Source organism: Pteropus alecto, unplaced genomic scaffold (genome assembly GCF_000325575.1).
Source record: "Pteropus alecto unplaced genomic scaffold, ASM32557v1 scaffold25, whole genome shotgun sequence".
NCBI classification, from domain to species: Eukaryota; Metazoa; Chordata; class Mammalia; order Chiroptera; family Pteropodidae; genus Pteropus; species Pteropus alecto.
In genome coordinates, this window is record NW_006441955.1 from 37766776 (window position 1) to 37775300 (window position 8525).

Below are 8525 nucleotides of genomic sequence, written 5' to 3' on the forward strand. Positions count from 1 at the left end.
GAACAGAATTTATGCATAGACTTTGAATTGGTGGGCACAGTGAGGTAAAGATCTTGATGTAATCATTAACGTGTGGACTGGAAGTTTTGATAAGTTAACTATTTTAGATGGCTTACAGTCTTATACACCAGTATAAGTATTTAAGTATTCCTAGTATACTTATTAAGAATAGTAAGTATTGCCTGTGACCGGTTATTGTTCAGGGAATTAGAAATAGAAAATTTAAAGATTAGGACATTTTGGAAATTGGAAAGAATTCTTGGTCCCAGAATTGTTTGTTTCACACAAGGACAGCAAAGTATGCTTTGTCTCAGAATTGGTTAGCACAGGAAACTATGTTGGTTTCAGTTCTCAGTTCCAACTTTGTTGCAAATAAGACATGTAACTTTGGGCAAAACATTCATTATGCCATATACTGTTCCCTCTTTAATGTCTGAAAAGCCTAATGGACTCATTGTCTTTAGAGGAAGGTGAGTTTTATGCAGGGAGGCCAAATGCCGAGCATTCTGGGCCCAAGAGAAAAAAAAAAAAGAAGAAGAAGCAAGGCCACATAATTTGAGTGGAGATATAGAAATAGTGCTATGCATTAAAATGGAGATTTTGAAGAGGATAACGATGAAGTGAGGAGCCTTTAGGCAGACAAAATATTGGAAATAGGGTAGAATCAAGTGAGAGAAACAGTAAGAGAGAACAGTTCAGAACCATAGACTAAATGCAGAGTTTGTGCTGGCCTGACCCTTTTCCTGCTACAATTCAATATTTTGAAGGTCAGTTTGGTGGTTAAAGGAGCCATTCAGCTTGGATACAACCTCAAGTCTCATTTCACTCATCTGAGCAACGGGTACAATAAGACTAACTTAATTTACCTAACTAGCAAAGATTGGAGAGATCAAATAAGATAAGAAGTGAAACATACTTTATATATTGTAATGTTCTTTAACCTAAGATGTGGATACTAACATTTTAATTTTGCATTATCATTATAAAGGGAAGGTTTCAGAATTAGGGAATTTGTTTTGTATGCATCAGGAAACATCATATAGGTGTATTCCTTTTCTAATCATATGTAAGACCAATCCAAGCTGTAGGATAGAGTACAAAAATGGGGAAAGAAAATGTTTTTGTGTATATCAGGCAAGGTATGGTTGCGAGAAGATGCAGACAGATGCCCAAATTTTTCCTGAAATGGATACTACTTAAATTTTGGTTAAATTCTACAGACCTCCATCAGGGATAATGATACATTTTGAAAAATTCTGATTCGAATGTTTATCAAAAATCTAATGTGCATGTTACAGTACTGCACTCTTTCACATCTATTATCTATTAAATTAGCATTCTTACAATGCTAAGTGAGGTAGGCATAGTTGCCATTTTTCTGAAACAATATCTTGAAGTGTTTGCTTGGACAGAAATATTTTAATTGTTAAGATTCACTGCCAGGAACTGTACGTGATGTTTTATTCTGTCTAAAAACATTTTTCTCATGTTACGTAGTCACAGGCTTAATGTCATGCCCTGGATTTGGTTCACAGAGCAGCAAATGGCAGAACTGAACAGAGACCAACTGTGGAGCATTTGACAATTTACTTTAAAATAATGATCTCAGATTCTAAAGGGAAATGGCCTCAGATATAAACAATTTTGCTTGGTGAAGGCCAAGGACAAGATAATGTTTATTCAGTTACTTTTGGTCCTCTGGAGTATAAAGATAGATGATCAAGAGAAAGGAAAGAGACATTCGGATAGGTCAGCATTCCCTAGACCCTGGCCAGAGTGGAGTTTTTCCTTTTTTCTCATATCTCCAGCAGTACATAAATAAACAAAAGTCTATTTAGTTAGTACTCTAATTCAATAAAAAAGGATAGTTACATGGATAGAATCTACTACAGGAATTTAGCTGTATTCATAGCTACCTAAGTATGGCCCGTGTTGTGGATGGCTTATTATAGTTACCTTTTTATGTTCTCAGAGAAGAATAATATTATACCCTTTGAACCCCACCCCAAAGTGTGTGTGTGTGTGTGTGTGTGTGTGTAAGGAGAAAGAAAAAATAATTATACCCTTTCAAACCCCCACCAAAGTGTGTGTGTGTGTGTGTGTGTGTAAGGAGAAAGAAAAAGCTTGTATAATTCTCTTACATGGATAAAGCATTAGCCACACTATATTTGGGAAGCAGCATTTTGGAAATGCAAATGGGTAAGAATTTTAACTTTATGTTTTTTGAAAGAGTCCTGCTGATTTGGCTACTATTAAGGGCTAGTGCTTTGGACTTTTGTTGTATGCTATATATGATCTGTGAACCTATCTATAAGTTATCACATGGATTTGTGTTTTCTAGTTTCCTTTCTAAAGTTCCACTCTAATTAAATGCTACCATAGGAGTGTTTCCCAAAGCCTATTCCATGACCCAAAGTAGAAGCTGCTTGGAAAAATGGTGTCTGTGACTAAATGCTATCAAAAAATTGGATTAAAGGAAGTTGAACAGATTTCTTTACGGCAAAATTACTCACAATATATTTTATGTTTATTTGCATTTTAAGTCTCCTAGGGTAGATAATTATATGCAGTTTTTTTTATATTTTTTTGACCCCCAAATCTGTCCTCTGTTCTCTTAACACAATTTCTTCAGGAATCATTGTAAAGTCATTATCTTCAGGAAATGTTGTTGTAAAACAAAAGTCAGCTAAATAATTCCAATTTGGGGTGTTTTGTTTAATTTTCAGGGAAAAAAAGCTTGTTTTCTTAGCATTGGGAAAAAATTATTAGTGCTTTTTCTGTGCATTGTACTGTAGGCTTAGTTTTTACGTAATGCTGTTCCTCAGGCTGTCACTTCCTATGTTCTGGAATTATCGCAAGCTTCCTCCAGATGGAGATGGTGCTTTGGTTACTTCTTTATGACTGATGTTGTTTTTGGGAGAGAAAAGAAAGTACCATATTTCTAGTCAATGATTGTTTTTTCCTGTAAATAAAAACACTTTATTGGAATATATTTGCTTGTAAATCTTATATTAATATAAGTATTACATGAATAGATAATACATATATTGTTACTAAATACCAACAATGATAAAAGATGGTATTTTTTTAAGTTTAAAGTCTGCTTAAACTCACTTTGACTTTGATTCCTGGGTTTAGAAGGCTATATTAGCACTTCCATGTCAATTCATATTTAATGAATTAATGATTGACTGAATAAAAATGCCGACTTCATAAAAAATCTAGCTTACATTTGGTTGAAAAGAGACCAATTAGATTAGAAAATAGAATATACAAATTATGAGGCAATACCATGAATACATAACATATGAACAAATTTGAAAACTTGGATAAATGGGAATATTTAAGTGAAATATGTATCCTTACCAAAACAAATTCAAGAAGAAATAGAAAAATATGAATAAAATACTCTATGGCAAAAAAATTAATTTACTCTTCAAAAATCTCTCTCATAAACAAGAGTTCCAATTCAGAAAGTTTTATAAGTGAATTGTGATAGAGTTTTAAGAAATAGATATTTCCTGACTTAGAAAAAGAAAAAAAGGTGAAGAGATATCTAGCCTATTTTATTAGGTTAGTATAAATTTGATAACAAAATTGATTAAGGATAATACATGATAATAAAATTATAATGCAACATTATTCCTGAGCATAGATGCAGAAATCCCAAATAAAATTTTAGTAACAAAATATAGATTATTAAAAGAAATGAACAAAAAGTAAAATAAGATTTATAGTAGGAATAGAGGCCTAGTTCCCAGTTAAAAAAATTTATTAATCTAATCCACCCAATTTATATATTAAAGGAAAAATTATACAGTAATTTTCTTTCTTTTTTTATCATTTATTATTATTTATGCCAACAGCATCTGTTCTTCCTAGGTGGTCTCCCATCCGACTACTAATCAGGCCCGAACCTGCTTAGTTTCCGAGATCAGACATCGGGCTTGTTCAGGGTGGCATGGCTATAGATCATGGACTGTGGCTCCACTGGGGTGTGAACTCAAGACTTTCTGTAAAGCAGACATGCTAACCGCTACACTATGGAACCACGTCCAGTAATTTTCTACAGTTACAGAATAAGCAGCAATCAATACAATTCGGCATGTATATATGTTAAAAATTTTTGCAAATTAGGATTAGGAGGGGATGTTAAAAAACCTGGCACAGTATTTAATGGTAAAAATTTAAAAGCATTCTTATTAAATCCAAGAGTATGATAAGTTACTCTGCCCTAATATTGTCCTAGAGAAAGACTATTAATAAATCTACATTAATATTTTAGTATCAGAATAAATAGAACAGATCCAAGCCTGCATGAGACCATAGTCATTTCAATATATGGTTTTGAGCTAACTGACTTTCTATAATAGAAAAGAAAATAACATTTAAAATGTTAGAATAAAATAAATAAAATTTATGTGTTCTAAATATATATTAAATCCTATAATATATAGAAAAATCCTAAACATTCAAAAATATATTTATATTTTAATATAAAATATATTAATAGATAATATTTAATATTATTTAAATATTTATATGTGAAATGTAATTTATATAAATTGATACATTTTACGAAATTTATAAAAATCCTAAATATATGTTAAAAACTTTAATATACATTAAAATTCTAAATGTTCAACATATTAGAATGAAATATAGTAAATATATTTATGACTACAGGATAAGAAAGAATTTCTTAAACCAGATACCTCAAGAAGTTATTAAGAAGACAAAATTTGATACATTTTATAAAGGTTAAAACTTATGCTCAAAAAACATCAGAAAGTTAAAAGATGAGCAACAGAAGATATTTACAACATATACGACATATTAATAATCACAAGCCACAGACATATAAATATGTGCTAAATGTCTGAAAGAAAAAGATAAGCAACTCAAGAGTAAAATAGACAAAAGATATGAACAGGTAACCATAGAAGAAGAGATTGAAAGTGGTAACAAGTATATGAAAAGATGGTTGACTTCATTAATAATCTATGAAAGCTAAACGAAACAATGAGATTTTATTTTAAACCCAATCAGGACAACACGTTACTAGAGTACAGAAAATCCAGTGTTGAGGAAAATGTGGGAAACAGAAACTTTCATACAATGCTAGTGAGAGTGTAAACTGGAACAAGCACTTTGTAACAATGTCTATTATAGTTGAAAGTACATATATACTATGAGCTGACAATTCTATTTTTGGCTATATGTCCTAGAAAATTCTAGGATACATAACTGTGCAAATGACAACATTATTTGTAAGAGGAAAAAAAAATACTCTCAAATTCTCATCAGTAAAAAAATGGATAAATAAATTGTTTATCCAGAATATAATACAGCAAAGTGAATGAAATATATGAATGTATATGAGTAGATTTCAAAATACCTAAGGTTGAGTAAAAATAAAAGCAAGTTGTAGAAAGTTGCATAGATTATGATAACATTTGTGTAAATTTAAAAAATACAACACTATACGTATGTATTTATATACTATTGTCAAGTACATGTTACTTACAAATTCATTAAAATATGAATTGCATACTTAACAGATACAGGGTAGTAATTGATGCTAGGGATGGAGGAAGAGTTATAGATTGGGGAGGGGTTCAGAAAGAGGTCAAATTTATCTGTACTATTTTTGATATTTTAAAATACAAAGATCCAAATCAAATATGATAGAATGTTAATATTAACTCTGAGTGGTGGATACACATATATTTGTTGTATTATCTTTTTATTAGTCTGGAAAAATATTTTTAAAAAATTGCAAAGAAGAGATTCACGTATCAGCACAATTACACAGCTGGTAGAGCCTTTTTCAAAACATATCTTTTTCCACTACTCCACTTTATTTCACAGATTTACTGTATGTTAGCATCTGGATCTTTTAAAGCCCAGACTGCAGTTACAACCAATTTAGCAACAATGATTGAATTTATACATTCGACCCTCCTCTACTTGTTTCCCCAAACCAGCATCCTGTTATCTTCACTGGAATATAGTTATCTTCTAAATGCCATCTCTCTTCAAGCCTGCATGTACCTCAGCGTGCTATTTTTTATAATCCAGGATTACCAGAACAAAGGTATTTCTTTATAGAAGTACATATCAAAGGAACTGTGAAAAGCTTGCTTTGAGGGACTCAAAAGTTAGAAAATATCACTTGGGTGTTGTGAAAAGGAAAAGGATTTTTATTGATTGCTCATTGCAGTTGTTCAAATTTCCTGTGAGGCCAAAGAATGACATATCATAACACTAAGAAATTTAACACGTATGAGGTGGCTTGCAAGTGTGCAGCTTTGAAGTGAAATAGACCAATGTTGGCTTCTTCTTTTATTTATTTATTTTTCTTGGCTGTGATTTATAAAATTCTGGTGTCTGAACAATTCTACCTTCCACTCTGAAAGATACACCTGTGTGGCAATTGAAGTTTCAGCAGAGAAAGGGCTTTTCTTATAAGAAGAACTAGACTCTCCCAATCCAGAATAAATGATGGGACTTCTTTTTTCAACTTTATTCCAATATCTAATCAGTGAATTTCTGAAGGGTGGTTTCTGTCTGAGTCTCATTTTATTTCAACCAATTTTTATAGATTGCCTAGCATGTGCAAAGCACTGTGCATTGATATGGAGGTAAGAACTCTCATTTTCTGCATTTCAAAAATAAAAAAAAAGGCTACTATCTTATAAAAGATTAGTTTTGTGGATTTTAGCAATTAAGAGGAAGTAGTAAACCAACAGGATTTCAATGTTCTGACTCTTCAGTAGTGCATTTACTCTTTAACCCAATTTAATAAAATGGTACCAAAAATGTAGCAAAAATAAAGTAACATATGCTTCTTTAATATCTATTTTATTAGATTCTTTCCCAAATTTCCTTGTGCTGAAAGCTATAGAATTATACAAGAAGAAGGTTTACAGAGTCTCATCACATTTCTGAGTGTAATCCAGGGACTTTTAGTATCATTTACCATTTTATTCTCCTGTAAGACTTTATAAATGAAGCCCTACATCCCGCTGTAAGGAACAAAGGGAATAATGGAGCATCAGGGACTGTTGCCTAAGAAAGAACTGCAGAATCTGACCTTCCTTTTTTTTTTTTTAAGGTAACACTTAGCCTCCTCTGATATTTTATAACAGAAAAGCCCAAAGTTTTATATCAGGAAAAGACCTTCAGGTCTGTGCTGCCTGGGGTTCCATCTGTTCACTCCCTATTATGATGAGAGACCAGGGCTCTTCTTACTGTGCTAAGCTAAACAAAAGGTATTTCTTCAATCATCAACTATAGAAAAAAAACCGAGCCACATAAAAAAAAAAAATCTAACTGAAAGCCACAATAAGCATTTGCGATTTCCATTATTGTAAGCCAATGGTTATGTACATTCATGCACATTCATATCTAGGCCAGCAGTCCATTTGTACCTGGCATCCTTTTTTCGGAAGGCTGAAAAGCCTCGTGAATGGAGAGGGCACAAACCTCAGGCTTTATTCTTGCTTTGGAATCTTTGTAGATTTCATTCAAACTAATAGCACATTTTGGACATTTCTTTATGGTTTAATTTTCCTAAGGTTTTATTGATAAAGATGAACTATAAGAAGAGCTATTTTAGTGCAGGAGCTTTTCTTTCAAAGAAGCATTTCTAAAGCCTTTATGAAGGAGATAGAAATGTCTGCACAGTCTCTGTTAACCTTATAGTAGAAAGTGTTCGGTTACCATTCTAGACCCAAATGCACCTCCCTCTGTTGCCTTTTGGAGCCTAGAGAAGCTGTGCACTTGTAAATTATGGAAGAAGAATAGCATCTGGAGTGGGTTGACTAGTGTCCTCCCCAAATCTATGTCTGCACGAGAACTCAGAATGTGATCATCTTTGGAAATAGAGTCTTTGGCAGATGTAAGTAGTTAGAGAAGCAGAGAGGACACAATGAGACACAGAGAAGGTCATGTGAAGATGGAGGCAGAGATCGGAATGATGCTTCTCCAAGCCGAGGAATGCCAAGGATTGCTGGCAACTGACAGCAGCTGAGACTCCAGAAGGAACTAGTCTTTTAATTTTGGACTTCTGGACTCTAGAGATGTGAGAGAATACATTTTTCTTGTTTAAAGCCACTAGTTTGTGGTAATTTGTTATGGCTGCCCTAGGGAAAAAAAAATACATCCCACATACAGACCTGTTTGTCTAAGAAAACTTCTTCATCTCCCCTACACCTTTTTTTTAGAGGGGGAGGGGTGATATAAAATTTAAGTGTTCTAGGATATATTAAACTAGAACATCACAATACAGAAAATCTTTAACTTTAATTCTTTATAGTTACAATCGTTAAATCTAAGAGTATTGGAAAGATGCTATTTGAGCACTTTCTTTCAGTGATGCATCAACCATCTAGTGCCATAGGATTCTGACAGCTGAATGTTGCACTGCCCTGACTTTCATTGAGAAATTTCTTTCCAGTGCCATACATGTGTAAAATTGGGTAATGGTTATATTTCTCTCTCTCTCTCTCTCTCTCTCTCTC

At 32.8% G+C, this 8525-nt stretch overlaps 1 pseudogene; it reads right to left on the reverse strand.

Moving 5' to 3' along the window:
- The window catches only part of LOC102895689, a 153408-nt pseudogene that overhangs the window by 118287 nt on the left and 26596 nt on the right, over nucleotides 1–8525 (reverse strand).